Below are 22,766 nucleotides of genomic sequence, written 5' to 3' on the forward strand. Positions count from 1 at the left end.
GCATAATTTGCAAATAATAAATAAAGTCAGGCTTCATGCACCCCGTGCTGCCATCCTAATGTCTTACCGATCGCACCTGGTGCCATAGAAAATGAAAAAGTGCTCTACAAACCTGGAGCAGGTTTGACCCCCAAACTACAGAGAGGATCTAATCTGTGCCATTGGTGACATCTGCTGCTTGTTTTGCTTCATCCATCCGATGATTTCAGTGCTCAAACACCAAAGAACAAGGTCAAAATGAGATGTGTTGGTATGGCCCTTTAAATATTGCATTTATTGACTCTGTCCACCAGTTACCTCTGGTGTGGCTCTCCTCTTCTCACTCAGTCTCTGTCTAACAGTCATCTCTGGTGTGGTACAACTCTTCACACTCAGTCTCTGTCTCATAGTTGTCTCAGGCATGGCTCTCTTCTTCATTATCAGTCTCTGTCTCATAGTTGTCTCTGGCATGGCTCTCTTCTTCATTATCAGTCTCTGTCTCATAGTTGTCTCTGGCGTGGCTCTTCTCTACACACTCTCTATCTCCCAGTTGTCTCTGGCGTGGCTCTTCTCTACACACTCTCTATCTCCCAGTTGTCTCTGGCGTGGCTCTTCTCTACACACTCTCTATCTCCCAGTTGTCTCTGGTGTGGCTCTATTCTTCACTCTAACCCATTTTTGTCTATGATGTGGCACTCACCTTCACACTCACTCTCTGTCTCCCAGTTGTCTCTTCTTTTTCACACTCAGTTTCTATCTTCCAATTGTCTCTGGCGTGGCTCTTCTCTTCACACTCAGTCTCTATCTCATAGTTGTCTCTAGCGTGGCTCTCTTCTTCACATTCAGTCTCTGTCTTATTGTTGTCTCTGGCATGTCTCTCCTCTTCACACTATGTCTCATAGTTGTTTCCGGCTGTGGCTCTCCTCATTCACACTTAGTATCTATCTCCCAGTTGTCTCTGGCGTGGCTCTCTTTTTCACAATCAGTTTCTATCTCCCAATTGTCTCTGACGTGGCTCATCTCTTCACACTTTGTCTCATAGTTGTCTCTGACATGGCTCTCCTCTTCATATTCAGTCTCTGTCTCATGGTTGTCTCTGGCGTGGCTCTCCTCTTCACACTTTGTCTCATAGTTGTCTCTGGCATGTCTCTCCTCTTCACACTCAGTCTCTGTCTCATGGTTGTCTCTGGCATGTCTCTCCTCTTCACACTTTGTCTCATAGTTGTCTCTGGCATGTCTCTCCTCTTCACACTCAGTCTCTGTCTCATGGTTGTCTCTGGCATGTCTCTCCTCTTCACACTCAGTCTCTGTCTCATGGTTGTCTCTGGCATGTCTCTCCTCTTCACACTTTGTCTCATAGTTGTCTCTGGCATGTCTCTCCTCTTCACACTCAGTCTCTGTCTCATGGTTGTCTCTGACGTGGCTCTCCTCTTCATATTCAGTCTCTGTCTCATGGTTGTCTCTGGCGTGGCTCTCCTCTTCACACTTTGTCTCATAGTTGTCTCTGGCATGTCTCTCCTCTTCACACTCAGTCTCTGTCTCATAGTTGTCTATGGCGTGGCTCTCCTTTTTACAGTCAGGCATTGACTTCTAGACTCTGGAGTTACTTCACTTCACTTCTCTCGGGCAGTCACTTTGTCTAAAAAGTTGATGCGCTCTTCCCTCACATTCGGCTTGTGGGCTTTCTTGGACTGCACCTCTGGCTGGTGCAATAAGTTGCTGCTCTCACAAGGTCTGTCTCCAGTTTAATTTCCGAACCATAAATGTTATTATTTGAGACCCCAAAGAATAATACTGACTCATGGAGGGTGAACCCCTAAAATTGAAGGATTGGTCTAACTTGAAATTTTAGGAAATTTTGTAAAGAACCTGGCTTGTTGGGAACCATTTTTCTCTTCCAGTACAACCTCCTCTGTGGATCTACTCTCAGACTTCCATGGGTCATGTGGCCAAATGCTGAGGTCTAACTCATGACCCAGGTACGGCCACCTGTGACCAAGTGCACTAAATTTTAGGAGACTGTAAAAAAAAAAAAAATACCCTCACCCATCACTAGCATTGTAAGTGCCTTTAACTAGCCAGCAGGAGGCGTTACTTGACCGACCTGACTCCATCTTTACCTGTCTTAACAGTGCAGTCCATGTCAGGTAAGTGCCATCTTACAAGATCTGCTTGCTGTCACCTGTGGGAATATTGACCGTCAGCAAGCAGTGTCAATATCCTTCATTACCAGGACTAATATGGCCGCCACTCACATATACGTCCTTGTATTTTAAGCAGGGATCTCGGTATGATGATACCAAGCCCTGCTCTCCATAAAAGTATGTGCCCCCTTGAAGGCTAACGCTGTGTCATCCCAGTCTAGAAGGATCCAGTAGTCGACGTACTAATCGTATTCATCGCAGGCTCCGTTAAAAGCGCCCCTCACCATTGCCGCCTAATTTACTTGCTTTCAGTCAGGGCTGCGGCGCGGAGGTGGCGATAAATCAAACGCACTTATCGTGCATCTACTTTGCATACACACACGCATTCACAAATTACGCACATACATCTGTCAGCGAGAACATGGAATATTGCGGCCATAAATAAACTGCCCCTTTCAATGTTTCATAAAAAGCCATAAATATGCCCCTGACGCGTTTCATGGCTGCTGTGTCCCGGAGATCGCGGGCTGCCGATCCTGCGCACACTGCGCATAAATATTCCACATAAAATGAGACCATTCATTACCTTCTATTGTCGAGGCTGACACAGGGCAGGAGCGTAGGTCTGGATCATGTGTCATACTGCACATAACATCAAGGAATAACCGGAGGGGCAACCCTGTGTCCTGAGGAACATGGCGGCTAGGAGCACTGCGCAATCCGGAGGCGGAAAAGTGCAGAGTACATATCAATAATTCTAATTCTAATAACCATATAGAACTAATCCTATTACATAAGCCCTTCCCTGATTTATCTCCAGGTCTCTCTGCACCCTGAAATGGTTAATTTAAAGGAGCCCTCTAGACTGTAATGAGACTTTCCAGTGTTATGGAGCTTGGAGTCCAGACTCTCGCTTACAGAAGAGAATTCAGAATCACCTCCTAATGTGAACAGGTACATAGAGCTATGGAAGCAATACCATTACAGAAAGTACAGCAGAGCCCCAACATATAGAATTAGAGAGAAACTACGGGAATACTATCATGTATCATCTACAGGTAAAGATTTTGGGTTCTTACTATTCATGTACATGGAGTGTGCGGCCCCCTCTATATTGGAGAGATCTGTTTATCTACAATACAGTACGCCCTTACCCGACGCTCACAGAAATGAGCTTCCTTGTGTTGGCCGGATTTACTAGCCTGCTCCTTATGCTTGGAGCGGACCTCTAGCAGTATAGTTATCTATGATGAGTCCCAGCGACATACTGTGATTATAGTACAGGACAGTATATCACTAGGGGACATATAGGCAGGGCTGGCTCCAGATATTTATGGGCCCTTGGGCGACAGAGCCTCAGTGGACCCCCTTGTAAAGGAGGCGGCGGAGTCGAGACACTGTGCGTCGCAGATGAAGCGAGTGACGTCACGCAGGAGTGTGGCGTCACCAACGCCATACCTCCCAACTTTTAAAGAGCAGAAAGAGGGGCAAAATGTGCGGCTCTGCGCGCCGCTGCAAATTTAGCTCCACCCACTTTTATGTTGACTCCGTCCATTCTCATTCATTTATCATGTGCTCCCACACAGTATAATCCTCCTACAGTCACCCATAAATTATATGCCCCCCTCCATCTCTCCCCCAGTTTCATATACACCCTTCCTCTGTCCCCAGTTTCATGCCGTTCTCCCCCTTCATCTGCTCACAGTTTCATGTTCCCCGTCTCTGCCCCAGTGTCATGCTGTTCCACCCCCCCATCTTCCCCAGTGTCATGCCGTTCCCCCCCTCCCCTTCATTTGCCCCCCAGTTTCATTGGGCCCCCTCCATCTCTGTCCCCAGTTTCATGCCGTTCTCCCCCCCTTCATCTGCCCAGTTTCATGTCCCCCCGTCTCTGCCCCAGTGTCATGCCGTTCTCTCCGCACCCCCTTCATCTTCCCCAGTGTCATGCCGTTCTCTCCTCACCGCCTTCATCTTCCCCAGTGTCATGCCGTTCCCCCCCTCCCCTTCATTTGCCCCCCAGTTTCATGGGCCCCTTCATTATGTTCCACCTTAATGTTTAATACAAAACAAACACTTACACTCACCTTCCATCGCTCCCCCGCCGCTCCTCTCTCCGCTCTCTCACTCTATTCACATAATTGTAGGTGCGATGACGTCATCACATCGCGCCTACACACAAAAGCCGGGCCGCAGCATTAAAGCAGGAGCTGAGCTCACAGCTCCTGCTTTAATCGCCTATGTATTCAGCTCTGTGGGCCCCAGCACTTGCCCAACTATGCTGTGCGCTGACGCCGGCCCTGAGTATAGGTAACTACACTGCTACCAGTACCTCTCATGCCATAGGGTTTAGGTATACCTCATAACCGTCCCATATTCTGTGTCCTGTCCTGCTGTCCCGGTCAGCGGGAGGTATATCTAGAGGACGCAGATGAGTTAAAAGGATTCTACCACTAAATTATTTTTTTTTTGTGCTTTAGACATTTAGACATTTTGTGGTTTAGAAAGGCTATTCGTCTCTTGCCTTTAGACGTGGTCTTCGCGGCGCCGTTCCTTAGAAATACTGGTTTTAACCGGTATGCAAATGAGTTCTCTCGCAGCAATGGGGGCGGGCCCCAGCGCTCAAATGGCGATGGGGGCGTCCCCACTGCTGCCAGAGAACTCTCTCCAGCGACGCCTCTATCTTCAACAGCAATCGCGTCTTCTTCCGGCTGGGGTCACACTCCGCTCAGTACGCAGTACGCTCCTGTAGCTCTACAGAGAACTACAGGAGTGTACTGCGCATGCGCGCAAGAGCGGACTATGACCCCAACCGGAAGAAGATGCAGTTGGCGTTGAAGATGGAGGCGTCGATGGAGAGAGGTCTCTGGCAGCAGTGGGGACACCCCCATCGCCGTTTGAGCGCTGGGGCCCACCCCATTGCTGCGAGAGAAATCATTTGCATACCGGTAAAATACGGTATTTCTACGGAACGGCGGGCCAGAGGCAACTGAGCAAGGTAGGAGACGAATTAGCCTTTCTTAAGGCTATTCCGACATGGTAATTAGAAAAAATGTTGGTTTAGTGGAAGAATCCCTTTAAATACAATGGTGAAGAAGGAGCCATCCTCAGACAGTTCCAGCTTCACTGCTCTGTGTGAAGCACATTCTTATGTGCTCCGGCTCCTGGAGTTGTAGGCGCAATATGATGACATCACTCACATCGAACGTGCAGCTCCCTGAACAGTCCGGGACAAGAGACTGCACAGAGTGGCAGGGGAGTGACATGCCCTATCTTCACACAGATTCCGTGGCTGAGACAGCTGTGGAGTCTGCGGCTCGAGACTCCGTCCTGATTAGACCCATTCATCCGGGATGCCAAAGTAGTAAGGGAAGAAGAGGGAAAAAGAAAAGAAGGAAAAGGGGGAGGATGCAATGGAAGAAGAAAGAAAGAAAGAAAGAAAGAAAGAAAAAAAGAAAGAAGGGAAGGAAGGAAGGAAAAGAAAAGAAAGAAAGAAAGAAGGAAAGAAAAGAAAAGAAAAGAAAGAAAGAAAGAAAGAAAGAAAGAAAGAAAGAAAGAAAGAAAGAAAGAAAGAAAGAAAGAAAGAAAGAAAAAGAAAGAAAGAAAGAAAGAAAGAAAGAAAGAAAAACATGCGTGAGGGAGGACGGATGGAAAGAAAGAATGGGGAAAGAAAAAATTAAGGAAGGAATGGAGGGAAGAAGGAAGACAAATGAAGGGGAAAAAGAGCAGGAAAGGAAGGAACAAAAGGCATGGGAAGGAAGAAGGAACAGAGATAAGAAAGAAAGCTGAAACTTTGTAACATTTTATGTTCCCGCTCCATCCTCTCGGGGCTGATCACTATTTACTTTGCTTATTACATTGGATGTAATTTATGGTTTTGCGCTGCGGTGATGACATCACGGTTGCGCCATTTCCATCTCATTCCATCTCATTGATCACATCCCATAAACGGTAACTAAGTTCCTGGATAAGAGTCTGCAGTTAGGACATGAGCGGGAGGAGCGAGCGCCAGTAATTTACTCCGAATCCAAACATTTATGATTTGTACAAAAAGTAAGAAGAGCTCCGGGGACTGCAAACACCTTTATGGATATAAATTAGCGGCAGCGGCGCCTCCAGGAGGAGATTTGAATGCAGAACTTTAAGTAGTCTATAAATTTGTCCTGAAAGATAATTTGTGGTTTGGTAAAAAAAATAAATCAAATAGTTTATGTAGGAAATATTTGTAGATATCCCAGAGAAATCATCAATCGGAGGAGAAGAATGTGAAATTGCGAATCTGTCCCGGGGGAGGGCACTTTACAGTCTGGAGGTGTGTGCACGTTTTCTGTGTCTCAGAGGGGCGGAATCTCTAACTGGGGGGGCAATTGGTTAGCACTTTACAGTCTGGAGATGTGCGCTCCTTCCAGCTATTAAATGGTTTATATGGCCGCCTGCTGGGAACTACTAGAAATTGAATTTGGAGCCTCCGCTCTGTTATTATAAGGTTATTTTACAAGGTTTGTGTATAGGATTTTACAGCAAAATAAAAGCAACGCAAGAACCTCTGGGAAGTGTATTGTAGAATTACAGCCAAGCTCACAGGGCGGACAATGGAGATATCCAGGGATCATTATACAGGGCAAAATAGTAACTCCGCAACCACTGCACACATAATACCATCAGACTTACAGGTCACACTGATCCTGAGTTACATCCTGTATTATACTCCAGAGCTGCACTCACTATTCTGCTGGTGCAGTCACTGTGTACATACATTACATTACTTATCCTGTACTGATCCTGAGTTACATCCTGTATTATACTCCAGAGCTGTACTCACTACTCTGCTGGTACAGTCACTGTGTACATACATTACATTACTTATCCTGTACTGATCCTGAGTTACATCCTGTATTATACTCCAGAGCTGCGCTCACCATTCTGCTGGTACAGTCACTGTGTACATACATTACATTACTTATCCTGTACGGATCCTGAGTTACATCCTGTATTATACTCCAGAGCTGCGCTCACTATTCTGCTGGTGCAGTCACTGTGTACATACATTACATTACTTATCCTGTATTATACTCCAGAGCTGTACTCACTATTCTGCTGGTACAGTCACTGTGTACATACATTACATTACTTATCCTGTACTGATCCTGAGTTACATCCTGTATTATACTCCAGAGCTGCGCTCACCATTCTGCTGGTACAGTCACTGTGTACATACATTACATTACTTATCCTGTACGGATCCTGAGTTACATCCTGTATTATACTCCAGAGCTGCACTCACTATTCTGCTGGTACAGTCACTGAGTACATACAATACATTATTTATCCTGTGCTGATCCTGAGTTACATCCTGTATTATACTCCAGAGCTGCACTCACTATTCTGCTGGTGCAGTCACTGTGTACATACATTACATTACTTATCCTGTACTGATCCTGAGTTACATCCTGTATTATACCCCAGAGCTTTGCTCACTATTCTGCTGGTGCAGTCACTGTATACATACATTACATTACTTATCCTGTACTGATCCTGAGTTATATCCTGTATTATACTCCAGAGCTGTGCTCACTATTATGCTGGTGCAGTCACTGTGTATATACATTACATTACTTATCCTGTACTGATCCTGAGTTACATCCTGTATTATACTCCAGAGCTGCACTCACTATTCTGCTGGTACAGTCACTGTGTACATACATTACATTACTTATCCTGTATTATACTCCAGAGCTGCACTCACAATTCTGGAGGCCACATGACTGGAATCTCTGAGTTCTCTGCTGGTTAAATGTTTCGCAGAGCTTGTCATATTTACATCAGGTACATTAGATATAGGTACTCAGCTATGATGTCTCTTCCCACAGTTTTCTGATTATTATCGACCAATAGAATTGTAAATGCTGCTTTGAATGTGACTGGAGTGTAAAACAGGCTATTTATATACAGTCCTATGAAAAAGTTTGGGCACCCCTATTAATCTTAATCATTTTTAGTTCTAAATATTTTGGTGTTTGCAGCAGCCATTTCATTTTGATATATCTAATAACTGATGGACACAGTAATATTTCAGGATTGAAATGAAGTTTATTGTACTAACAGAAAATGTGCAATATGCATTAAACCAAAATTTGACCGGTGCAAAAGTATGGGCACCTCAACAGAAAAGTGACATCAATATTTAGTAGATCCTCCTTTTGCAAAGATAACAGCCTCTAGTCGCTTCCTGTAGCTTTTAATCAGTTCCTGCATCCTGGATGAAGGGATTTTGGACCATTCCTCTTTACAAAACAATTCAAGTTCAGTTAAGTTTGATGGTCGCCGAGCATGGACAGCCCGCTTCAACTCATCCCACAGATATTCAATGATATTCAGGTCTGGGGACTAAGATGGCCATTCCAGAACATTGTAATTGTTCCTCTGCATGAATGCCTGAGTCGATTTGGAGCGGTGTTTTGGATCATTGTCTGCTGAAATATCCATCCCCGGCGTAACTTCAACTTCGTCACTGATTCTTGAACATTATTCTCAAGAATCTGCTGATACTGAGTGGAATCCATGCGACCCTCAACTTTAACAAGATTCCCCGTGCCGGCATTGGCCACACAGCCCCAAAGCATGATGGAAACTCCACCAAATTTTACAGTGGGTAGCAAGTGTTTTTCTTGGAATGCTGTGTTTTTTGGACGCCATGCATAACGCCTTTTTGTATGACCAAACAACTCAATCTTTGTTTCATCAGTCCACAGGACCTTCTTCCAAAATGAAGCTGGCTTGTCCAAATGTGCTTTGCATACCTCAGGCGACTCTGTTTGTGGCGTGCTTGCAGAAACGGCTTCTTTCTCATCACTCTCCCATACAGCTTCTCCTTGTGCAAAGTGCACTGTATTGCTGACCAATGCACAGTGACACCATCTGCAGCAAGAGGATGCTGCAGCTCTTTGGAGGTGGTCTGTGAATTGTCCTTGACTGTTCTCACCATTCTTCTTCTCTGCCTTTCTGATATTTTTCTTGGCCTGCCACTTCTGGACTTAACAAGAACTGTCCCTGTGGTCTTCCATTTCCTTACTATGTTCCTCACAGTGGAAACTGACAGGTTAAATCTCTGAGACAACGTTTTGTATCCTTCCCCTGAACAACTATGTTGAACAATCTTTGTTTTCAGATCATTTGAGAGCGGGCTGTCCATGCTCGGCGACCATCAAACTTAACTGAACTTGAATTGTTTTGTAAAGAGGAATGGTCCAAAATACCTTCATCCAGGATCCAGGACATGATTAAAAGCTACAGGAAGCGACTAGAGGCTGTTATCTTTGCAAAAGGAGGATCTACTAAATATTAATGTCACTTTTCTGTTGAGGTGCCCATACTTTTGCACCGGTCAAATTTTGGTTTAATGCATATTGCACATTTTCTGTTAGTACAATAAACCTCATTTCAATCCTGAAATATTACTGTGTCCATCAGTTATTAGATATATCAAACTGAAATGGCTGCTGCAAACACCAAAATATTTAAAACTAAAAATGATTAAGATTAATAGGGGTGCCCAAACTTTTTCATAGGACTGTATACTCCAGAGCTGCGCTCACTATTCTGCTGGTGCAGTCACTGTGTACATACATTACATTACTTATCCTGTACTGATCCTGAGTTATACCCTGTATTATACTCCAGAGCTGCACTCACTATTCTGCTGGTGCAGTCACTGTGTACATACATTACATTACTTATCCTGTACTGATCCTGAGTTACATCCTGTATTATACTCCAGAGCTTCGCACACTATTCTGCTGGTGCAGTCACTGTGTACATACATTACATTACTTATCCTGTATTATCCTCCAGAGCTGCACTCACTATTCTGCTGGTACAGTCACTGTGTACATACATTACATTACTTATCCTGTACTGATCCTGAGTTACACCCTGTATTATACTCCAGAGCTGCGCTCACTATTCTGCTGGTGCAGTCACTGTGTACATACATTACATTACTTATCCTGTACTGATCCTGAGTTACACCCTGTATTATACTCCAGAGCTGCACTCACTATTCTGCTGGTGCAGTCACTGTGTACATACATTACATTACTTATCCTGTATTATCCTCCAGAGCTTCGCTCACTATTCTGCTGGTGAAGTCACTGTGTACATACATTATATTACTTATCCTGTACTGGTCCTGAGTTACATCCTGTATTATACACCAGAGCTACGCTCACTATTCTGCTGGTACAGTCACTGTGTACATACATTACATTACTTATCTTGTACTGATCCTGAGTTACATCCTGTATTATACTGCAGAGCTGCGCTCACTATTCTGCTGGTGCAGTCACTGTGTACATACATTACATTACTTATCCTGTATTATACTCCAGAGCTGCACTCACTATTCTGCTGGTGGAGTCACTGTGTACATACATTACATTACTTATCCTGTACTGATCCTGAATTGCATCCTGTATTATACTCCAGAGCTGCACTCACTATTCTGCTGGTGCAGTCACTGTGTACATACATTACATTACTTATCCTGTACTGATCCTGAGTTACATCCTGTATTATACTCCAGAGCTGCACTCACTATTCTGCTGGTACAGTCACTGTGTACATACATTACATTACTTATCCTGTATTATACTCCAGAGCTGCACTCACAATTCTGGAGGCCACATGACTGGAATCTCTGAGTTCTCTGCTGGTTAAATGTTTCGCAGAGCTTGTCATATTTACATCAGGTACATTAGATATAGGTACTCAGCTATGATGTCTCTTCCCACAGTTTTCTGATTATTATCGACCAATAGAATTGTAAATGCTGCTTTGAATGTGACTGGAGTGTAAAACAGGCTATTTATATACAGTCCTATGAAAAAGTTTGGGCACCCCTATTAATCTTAATCATTTTTAGTTCTAAATATTTTGGTGTTTGCAGCAGCCATTTCAGTTTGATATATCTAATAACTGATGGACACAGTAATATTTCAGGATTGAAATGAAGTTTATTGTACTAACAGAAAATGTGCAATATGCATTAAACCAAAATTTGACCGGTGCAAAAGTATGGGCACCTCAACAGAAAAGTGACATCAATATTTAGTAGATCCTCCTTTTGCAAAGATAACAGCCTCTAGTCGCTTCCTGTAGCTTTTAATCAGTTCCTGCATCCTGGATGAAGGGATTTTGGACCATTCCTCTTTACAAAACAATTCAAGTTCAGTTAAGTTTGATGGTCGCCGAGCATGGACAGCCCGCTTCAACTCATCCCACAGATATTCAATGATATTCTGGTCTGGGGACTAAGATGGCCATTCCAGAACATTGTAATTGTTCCTCTGCATGAATGCCTGAGTCGATTTGGAGCGGTGTTTTGGATCATTGTCTGCTGAAATATCCATCCCCGGCGTAACTTCAACTTCGTTACTGATTCTTGAACATTATTCTCAAGAATCTGCTGATACTGAGTGGAATCCATGCGACCCTCAACTTTAACAAGATTCCCCGTGCCGGCATTGGCCACACAGCCCCAAAGCATGATGGAACCTCCACCAAATTTTACAGTGGGTAGCAAGTGTTTTTCTTGGAATGCTGTGTTTTTTGGATGCCATGCATAGCACCTTTTTGTATGACCAAACAACTCAATCTTTGTTTCATCAGTCCACAGGACCTTCTTCCAAAATGAAGCTGGCTTGTCCAAATGTGCTTTGCATACCTCAGGCGACTCTGTTTGTGGCGTACGTGCAGAAACGGCTTCTTTCTCATCACTCTCCCATACAGCTTCTCCTTGTGCAAAGTGCACTGTATTGTTGACCGATGCACAGTGACACCATCTGCAGCAAGAGGATGCTGCAGCTCTTTGGAGGTGGTCTGTGAATTGTCCTTGACTGTTCTCACCATTCTTCTTCTCTGCCTTTCTGATATTTTTCTTGGCCTGCCACTTCTGGACTTAACAAGAACTGTCCCTGTGGTCTTCCATTTCCTTACTATGTTCCTCACAGTGGAAACTGACAGGTTAAATCTCTGAGACAACGTTTTGTATCCTTCCCCTGAACAACTATGTTGAACAATCTTTGTTTTCAGATCATTTGAGAGCGGGCTGTCCATGCTCGGCGACCATCAAACTTAACTGAACTTGAATTGTTTTGTAGAGAGGAATGGTCCAAAATACCTTCATCCAGGATCCAGGAACTGATTAAAAGCTACAGGAAGCGACTAGAGGCTGTTATCTTTGCAAAAGGAGGATCTACTAAATATTAATGTCACTTTTCTGTTGAGGTGCCCATACTTTTGCACCGGTCAAATTTTGGTTTAATGCATATTGCACATTTTCTGTTAGTACAATAAACCTCATTTCAATCCTGAAATATTACTGTGTCCATCAGTTATTAGATATATCAAACTGAAATGGCTGTTGCAAACACCAAAATATTTAGAACTAAAAATGATTAAGATTAATAGGGGTGCCCAAACTTTTTCATAGGACTGTAAATATATGGAAACCATGTAATTCCAAATTCCCAAATAAATTATATAGTGTTTGGAAGTCATCTGGTGATACACAGCTTAGATACACTGTATCACTGCAGCATCAGGCTGATCTGCTGGGCCGCACATTATAACTATACACATTAATGATCATTTAGAGCAGATCGGGACATTTTTGTTGTTGGTTTTCTCCACAATAGTTTGGATGAGCATTATTCGCCACCTCTCCGGGAATGACGCTGGAGTCTTGCAGAGAGGAGGTGGAGGGGCGGATTCTCACAGTCGCGTTCTGACGCCGTACCCAAGGGCTACGCAGCGACTAATTATATTTATGAAGTGTCTCCAATATTAGATTAGTGATGGGAGAAGTAAATTACAAGTCGTTGTCTTACTTCACTGACTCCAATATGAAGTATCAGAGGAGGCGGAGGAGTCACGGTCACCGCACAGCAGAAACAGACAATGAAGTCGCCTCTACCATGTCCAGCGTGCACCAAGTGTCATGGGAATTATTATATAGAAATCACAAGTTCCGCAATTTTCTTATAGACTTTGGGCTTCCAATAATATATACAAATTCTTCCTATCAGTGGCAGCTGGAGGGGGGCATTAAACTGGGGCAGCTGTAGGGGAACATCTGCCCACAGTCTAATTTCCCCTCCATCTTCTCCCAGTTTAGTGTCCTTCTTCATCTGCCCCCTCTTTTTACCCCCAAAGTTTAATGTCCCTCTCATATACCCTCCCCAGTTTAATGTCCCTCTTCATATGCCCCGATAAGTTTATTGTCCCCCCATCTGCCCTCACAGTTTAATATTCCTCTTCATCTCCCAAAGTTTAACATAAAAAACACTGATACTCACCTCTCCTTGCTCTCCTGCTGCTCTGTCCCAGAGTTTTCAGGGAGCTCCAGGCCCGATGTGAGTGACATCATCACATAACGCCTACAGCTCCCGGAACTGGAGAACCCAGAGGCACAGTGGTGAGGCTGGAGCTGTCCACAGATGGCTGCTGGCCTCATCATCGTATTCAACTCATCTGCGACCTCTCTGGTAGCAGATGAGTTGTATCTGGGACATAACTCCCCGATGGGGACCGCGGGACAGGACCTAGAATCTGTCCCGCTGAATCCATCTGTAGGGACATATGAATAAGCGTGGTGGGAAAAAAACACAGTGGAAACACATTACCATTTTTCCCGATTAAATTTTCACAGAAAGTCTTAAGAGGTTTCTGCTTCAATTATACCGGTAGGGAAACTGCCGACATTTCCACAGGTAATGCTTTTGGAAATTGCAGCATGTCCACTGTGTGTATTTTTCTGCAATGTGTGGGATTTGCTAGAATAGTGGCCAAACTGCAGCATTTGCACCATATTGGCCCGGCCTCATTCACATTTTACCACAGACTGAATTCTGGATTTCATCACAGAATTTCAGGCTATTTCTTCATTGTAGATTTCTGCCTGTGATCTTACTGGCCCAGTATAATCCACAGGTGATAGATCCTAAGTTACGTTTAGCTCTTATCCTGTTTTATAAGCCCTATCCCGAAAATAAGCCCTAGTTACAGTCAGCGCCTCCAGCGCTAGGTTATGTAATGTGACATCATAGAGATGGAGAATAGGCACACCGTGGCTCCAAACTGTCCTGGACAACTGCCCTGCTACCTCCCACAGGTGCAGCCATAGGGCCACTGCCATACAAAGTGTTTAAAGAGAGAGCGTCAGTAAGTTAAGACCCATTAACACTGAACCATCAAATGTGATTGTAGGTTAGGGTGAGTTTTACTTACTAACCATTTTACAGGATTTGTCCAGAGGGAATCAGAAAGGGTAATGTGATAATAATTAAAGATGAGCGAAAAGTGAAATATTCGAGATTCGATATTCGTTTCGAATAGCCCCTCAATATTCGACTATTCGAACGAATATCGAACTCCATTATAGTCTATGGGGAAAAATGCTTTGTTTCAGGGGAAGCCACACTTCGACTCAGGAGAGTCACCAAGTCCACTATGACACCCAAGTAAATGATGCCAACACCCTGGATTGCAACTGGGACAGCAGGAGAAGCATGCCTGGGGGCATCTAACAAGCCCAAGTACCTGTATTACGCCACTATCTCGTCGGGATCCCTGTCAGCTTGAGATATGCGGGAGCTGACTTTTTCCCATAGGAATGCATTGACCAGTGTTGATTGGCCGAATGCCATACAGAGTACAGCATTCGACCAATCAACGCTGGTTCTGCCTGAGGCTCGTCCGTGAGGAGGCAGAGTTTAAGATCGGACCAGAATGGAGACTGCTGTGGACCGATCTTAGACTCCGCCTCCTCCGGCAGAACCAGCGTTGATTGGCCGAATGCTGTAGTCTGTATGGCATTCAGCCAATCAACGCTGGTCAGTGCATTCCCATGGGAAAAAGTCAGCTCCCGCATATCGCAAGCTGACAGGGATCCCGACCAGATAGAGCCCCAAAGAGCTGTTTGAGTAACATTCCCACCTAAATAAAGGTAGTCCCTAGCTAACTCTACCTGTACATCTGTCCCACAGTCACATAGTTCACAGTCTCATATGACCCGAATCTGAAATCGACCATTCGTATAAAGTGGAGGTCACCTGATTTAGCCAGCCAATTACTTTTTCCGATTTTATTTCGATGCCTCTGTTGTCATAGTTCCTGTCCCACCTCCCCTGCACAGTTATTGGTACAAAAAAGCACCAGGGAAGGTGTGAGGGGATACAAATTTTTAGTGCGTTTGCCTCGTGGTATTCGATTGTAATCGAATAGCTCGAACGATTGTAATAATACAATGTATAAAGTACGATATGACATGATACAATGTGATAATACAATATTCTGCATGTTATTGGTTATATGAATATCCTACTGTGTCTAGTTATGAGTTTAGCTCATTCTTAGTAATTATGTCTTGCTGTAATGTCTTCAGTATAATTCTAGGCACATTACACACCCCGGCATACAGGTAAGGGTCCTTTCACACTATTTTTCTGTCTGAGTGCGATCTGTGAAAAAAAAACACAACGAAACGAGAACACATTGTAGTCAGAGGAGCCGCTCACACTTTTCACGTATTCACATTTTTCTCAGGTACATTTCTAGGTAATTGCTGAAAAATAAGACAGGATTTGTTTAGTTTTGTTTTTTCTTCCCGTTGATACATGGATGTTCTCAAAAAGGAGCTGAGATTAATCTCTTACAAAACTGATCATGGCCAAGACATTTTTGTCAGATACTTAGAGATACAACCAATCCTGTAGCCTGTCCACTTTCTTTCCGATCTCCATGGCCAGGTTTAGTAGAGATCTGTTTCTATATGTTTTTCCCTTTTTATTTTGTACACTGTTTGCTTGTGTGTATGTCTTGGTACATTATTTTTCTTTAACCATTTCAGCACCGGCCATTTCTTCTGGTAAAGAATATTCAAATAATCTGTGGGGGGTTTTCCGTGATAAATAGGTATTTTTTCAACACAGGTGTCAGTGGTCTGGGTATAGCGGCAGCCTCTGGGGTGACATCAGTGGCTTGCGATATGCGGGAGCTGACTAGCGTTGATTGGCCGAATGCTGTACTCTGTATGGCATTCGGCCAATCAACCCTGGTCAATGCATTCCTATGGGAAAAAGTCAGCTCCCGCATATCACAAGCTGACAGGGATCCCGACGAGATAGTGGTGTAATACAGGTACTTGGGCTTGTTAGATGCCCCCAATCATAGGGTGAAGACATAAGCAGCGCCAAAGCATAAGACATTGATGCCACACTGCAGTCCAATCACAGGCTTCAGTGATGACCCAAGGACACTCATGGTACTCAGAAGACACTGGGAAATAGGGTCACATGCCCTGGAGAGATGAGCTTGTTCATATTTTTTTGCACCCCCCCCTGGACTTCTGTTCATTGTACTGTGGGGTGTGAAGAGTATAAAAATAACACTTCCAAAATGTAAAGCTTGCGAGGTTCGCCCATCACTAAATACAATCTATATAGTGTAAAGTACAATACAAATAAGATACAATGTGATAAGAATACAATAGATATAAAGAACAATATAATATGTTACAATGTGATAACAATACGATACATGAAAAAAGAACAATTTATTAGTACTCAATAGTCTTCAATGTATTAAGTGCTGCATGATATAAAAGTCTATGGAAAAATTTTGACCTTGCTATGACCTCTAGTCGTGACGTTCATCCTAAATCTACTCATTTTTGGATCATAAGGCAATAAATGTAATGATACTGAATAGACACAGCCTCAAGCATGTTAATGATGAAATCGGTGGTGCACATAAATCTATGCAGGACTCTTATATACATGTATAAATTATGATACAATGTGATAATAATACCATATAGAATACAACGTGGAGACTATCAGGAGGTACATACATGATACAGAAGACGTCTTAGAGAACGGAAGTGACAACAAAGAAATATTGGGGTGATAATATTACATATAAAGTACAAGATAATATGATACAATGTGATAATATAATATATATAGTACAATATAATGTGAAACAATGTGATAATAATACAATATATAGTACTAGATAATATGATACAAAGTGATAATACAATATATAGTACAATACGATATGATACAATGTGATAATAATACAATATATAGTACAATACGACATGATACAATGTGATAATACAATATATATAGCACAATATAATATGATACAATGTGATAATACAATATATATAGCACAATATGACATGATACAATGTGATAATACAATATATATAGCACAATATAATATGATACAATGTGATAATACAATATATATAGCACAATACGACATGATACAATGTGATAATACAATATATATAGCACAATATAATATGATACAATGTGATAAAACAATATATATAGCACAATACGACATGATACAATGTGATAATACAATATATATAGTACAATATAATATGATACAATGTGATAAAACAATATATATAGCACAATACGACATGATACAATGTGACGCCCGTCAGAAGGTCTATACAGTGTGTACAGGAGAGGTCCAGTCTTCTAGGAGGGGTGGTTTGTGTCAGACACTTTCGCACCGGTGAATTGCGCTCATTTCTGAGACGACTTATTTCATGCGTCAGGGAAGTTAAGTTCTCAAGTGAAGCAATCAAGACGTAAAAAGTGCGAACTGCAAAATCAAAACAAATCTTTTTCCTTCCTCGCTCTTATAAAATGAAAGTGCTATCTAAATAATTGACAAGATCTGAAGACAACCCTCAAGAGGTCTCCAAAGATTGAAGACGGTAATTGAAGGGCGGCACTACCTGTACCAAAAACTACTAAAGAAGAGAAGGCAGCGGAATACTAATAATCCAAGACACAGAGGAGGGGCTGAGGAGGTGGTATAGGTGTATGGTAAGGTAAGGGGCGGAGTCATACTGGGTATTAGAGGTGGAGATAAGATAAAGTGAGGACTGGGGTCTCACTGGATCTTACATGACATTGCAACACCAAGAAAGATAAGCCAGAAGATTCTGCAAATTGAGGAAGTATTCGGTGTCGCTAAGATTGCACATGGTATTCCTGCTCTACTACATATTGCACGAAAAAGAATGGTACCGCACACTCAGCTAAATTATGGTGCTAGCAGACAAGGGGTCCTCCGACCCTACGTTACAATAGGAGATAGATGCTGCTGCACACAAGTAATCGTGGTATGTGACAATTTATTAGGGCAAAATAGATAACAATGATAACGCCATGAGCAAGTTTGATAAGTATACAGGAATATAGTAGCCACTAGATCAGCAATATATGTATGACGTTTCGGTCCTTTAGACCTTCATCAGCTTAGATCTAGTATGGGGCAGGGCATTGAGTGTTGTCATATATTGTTGATCTAGTGGCTACTATATTCCTGTATACTTATCAAACTTGCTCATGGCGTTATCATTGTTATCTATTTTGCCCTAATAAATTGTCACATACCACGATTACTTGTGTGCAGCAGCATCTATCTCCTATTGTAACGTAGGGTCGGAGGACCCCTTGTCTGCTACCACCATCGCTGGAGACATCTAAAGATTGAGGCCTACAGGCTCATCATAGGAAGTAGCATAAGCCTCACATGGATGCCACCGATTCCTCATGTAAAACGTTGCGTTCAGTAGATGTTGTGATTGTTTGTGCAGAGTTTTCGTTGTTGTTTTAAGATGAATTCTACAAGGAATCGCAGGAATCACAAGCTGCGTCCTCCAGGCTCCGAGATCAAATGCATCATATCAGAAAATCAAAACCACACAACCTGCCGAAGGCGAAACATCAGTGTGACTGCGCTCCTATGAGAAGACAGCGCACAGCAGCCGGGCAAAGCAGCCATCCTGGAAGATGCACATGTGCCGGAAAGTGACGAATTAGCACCATAGAAACACAGAAGACGTCACATGTCGCCAAGTCAGAAACAATGGATCCGATTTACTAAGATGTATGGACAGGGGGCAATCTGCGGCAAACAATGGCATGCGTCCTGTATAGGATTCAACTATTCTTGAGGTTCAGCCACTCAGTTTGTTTCGATCCAAAAAGTGTTATTATTATACTCTGGGGTTACTTTGGACTGAAGAGTATAATAGGTGGTGGTCTAGAGGTGGAGAGCCATAATAAGCACTATGTTCACATTTGTGTTCCACGTCCATCTGAAATCAGTGAACAAAAATAGGTTTCCCTATGTGACCACTATTTTAGCAGCCTTCTTACCCATTGTGGGCAGCTGATGCTAGTGTGAACCTAGCCTTAGTGTTCACATGGGGGGCATCAGGGCCATTTTAGCACATTGGTGGGCCCTGTGCAAGGGTATCATAAGTGGGCCCCCCCATCACCACCACCACCTAGAAATACCTGACCTGCGCAAATTCTAATGCTCCCTAGATAGCCCCCACATAGTTTAATGCCCTTAGTGACTAATGCCTCCTCAGAGCCCCCATAATGTCCCTTTCCAGGTTGCCCCCAAAGATTTGTATCCCCAAGGTCCCTGGTTGCCCCCACAGTGTCATTTCCTCCCCAGGTTGCCCCCACAGTATCAAGTCCCCCACCTCCCAGGTTGCCCCAAGAGTATGTTCCCTACAATGTCATTTCCCCATCAGGTTGCCCCCAGTGTACACATTCCCAAGGTTGCCCCCACAGTACCATGTTCCCCCACCTCCCAGGTTTCCCCCACAGTGTCATGCCCCCTACAGGTTGCCCCCACAGTATCATGTCCCTGAGTTTGCCCCCACAGTATGTCCCTCCACACTGTCATGTCCCCCTCATGTTGCCCCCACAATATCATGTCCCCCCACAGTATGTATGCCTTGGGGGCACCAATATCATGACACTTTGACCCCAAGACATTATATTGGTGCACCCCAACCAGAAGAGGAGGACACTGGGGGGACCAATTCCCCCAAGATGTCCAGGAGTGGTGAGGCAAGGTTAGTATTACTAGTTTTTATGTTGCCATTGTGGCCTGAAGACACCCCCAAGTATAATCACTCAGTAGGACATCGTCGAGTCTGAAATTTTGGAATATTCAGGTTGAATCTAGTTGGATCAGAACCAGTTTGCCCACCTCCAGTCTACAACTAAGTGAGAGCTGCCCATGTGCTACTGCTTTTCAGATTCTACATAGAATAGTCTTACGTAATCTTTTTGACAAGTGATAAATGTTGCAGTCACCACAAATCCTGAAATAAACCGTCCACATCTGCTTCGGGTGTCATTAGGATGCCAGTCTATTTCACCCGGTAAAATGACGCATCCCTATTATAGTCAGTGGGGTCCACCGGGATCCATTTTTGTCCATCACATGACTAATCTGTTCCCTTTGGGATTTCAATTTTTCTCTTCCTAACAGAACAGGGAATATGGAAATCCCAACGAGGTGTGAACAGAGTCTGATAAATGTGGTAGGGGGAGTACAATCGTTTATCATCTCCACCGTACTTTCTCTTATATATGGAGGGGGGACACAATTAATACTGTTACATTGTTTCACTTTTTATGCTAATTTATGTAAAGCAATTAGTTCCCGACATGTGATCCCTCCAAGAGCTTCTGACTGGCCACAATGATGCTTCATTAGCATAAGCAGACTGTATAGAGCCTATAGGCGTCTCCACTATAGTGTCAGCAGCCGTCTCGTTGTACAACTACAACTCCTAACATCCATACTGCTTTTCTTGAACATCTTGATTTTCTTCTAGAGTCTGAGCAGGAGAGGACACCATGGAGGAGGCTGATAACAGAGACAATAGCCGCTCAGCCCCCTCCCCGGTTACAGCTTATAAATTATCACATAACATATACATAATTGCATTTTAATAGCGGCACAAACAGATAATTAATCAGTTAACGGCTGGTGAATGTCGCGGCCGCCGTCACCTCCGCTGCATCAATTAACCTCTTTATTGTTCACAGCGTGGCGCTAACGCGGGGTAATATTTATTTCCACATTACGACTAGAGATTTTACAGCAAATGAGTTTTCTCCGTCTTTATTCGTATATGATATTGGTGGATGCCGCCATCATTCCATGAACATTGCTGCTACTTTTTAATACGTTGTTTGTATCGACTAAAAAAAAGCAAAAAATCCTGCGGGGGGCGCCGATGTCAGAATTGGCTTTCATTGTTTTCAATGGAGGTTTAATTGTTGAGGTGACGATCACAATCATCAACAGAGATCTTGACTTTCCCCCTGCGCCCAACAGCAGCACAACTGGGGTATTCCTGCCCCTATGAGCTGTTAGGACAGGTGGAATTTTTAATTACCTAACAGCTTTTGACCCCTATAAGAGGCCGGAAGACATGCTCCTCCCTTGTGTTTTTTTCTGTCCTGTGGGACAGGACAGGTGGTCAGGGGGGGGAGCAGGTGTTCTGACCTCCTATAGGGGTCCACTACTCTCCCCCACCGGTACCTGACAGCGGAAGATCTTTTTCTGGACATCCTCTTCTTTTTTCAGCAGAGGTCCCTTCTCCCGGCGGGGACCCTGCCGGCTCGTGCACGCTCCTGTCTGGCTGGCGCGCCGGGTCGGGGCTTTCCCCAAGGAACGGTAGACCTGGGAACCTTTCTCAGGTTCCTCCGGGCCGCCGTCTAACAATGTCCGCCGTGCATGCGCAGTGCGCGGGTCTCGCGGCGGACGGGAAGAGAACAACCCCTAGACACGAGCATTGCCGCGGTAGTTCGGGGGGGAGGGGGACCATACCTGAGTCAGATCCCCCTCCCCCTGTTTTCCCCCCCTCCCCTTTTTTCATAGAAATTCTGGCTCCGTTGTAGCCCCTGCCCCCTGGGAGGGGCTCCGAGCATAACCCCGCCCCCTGGCCTATTTAAGTCCCCTTAGAGCTTCATTGACTAAGAATGTCTTCTTCTTCCTCCACTGTTCCGCCTAGAAGGAAGGCTGCTTCCAAAAGGAAGCATCTGGCGTGCGCTTCCTGTAGAGTGCCGCTGCCTGATGATTCCCAATATCGCTTCTGTCAGGGGTGCAGGGCCCCCTCTGTTGAAACAACTCCCATGCGAGAGATGGTGTCCTGGGTGAAGTGGTACGTCCAGGACTCCATGAAAAGAATGGAAGCCGTCTCCCTGGCCAAGAGGCCACGGCTGGATTGCGAATTGTCCCTGCCGCCTCTGGAAAAGCTGCGCCTCAGGGATGTGGAGTAGTCTTCTAGTACGGAGGAGGAGAAGGAGATTTTTCCCCTGGACAAAATGTCCAGAGTATTCAAGACCCTAAGAATCAGAGACCGGGAAGGCGGGGAAGGCTCTAGCCGTAGGTCTCGTACCTTCTGGCCCTCTTCGGAGATGCTCCGCCTGATGGAGGGCGAATGGAGGCACCCGGAGAGATCCTTTGCGCCATCCACACGCTTCAAGGCACTTTTTCCTGTCTCTGAGAGTCAACTAAAGGTGTGGGGTCCCCCGCCAAAGGTGGACGTCGCCGTGGCCAAGTTATCAAGGCGCTCCATCCTTCCATCAGAGGACGGCTCGGGCCTCAGGGACCCCATGGATCGCCGAGTCGAAGGATCTTTGAGGCGTGTATATTCGTCCGCCTCTGCCCAGGCCTCTTTGGGCATGGTCGCGAATGAGGTAGCAACTGGCTTACGCGCAGAACTGTCATCCCTGGCCA

Source organism: Leptodactylus fuscus, chromosome 11 (genome assembly GCF_031893055.1).
Source record: "Leptodactylus fuscus isolate aLepFus1 chromosome 11, aLepFus1.hap2, whole genome shotgun sequence".
Classification (NCBI taxonomy): domain Eukaryota; kingdom Metazoa; phylum Chordata; class Amphibia; order Anura; family Leptodactylidae; genus Leptodactylus; species Leptodactylus fuscus.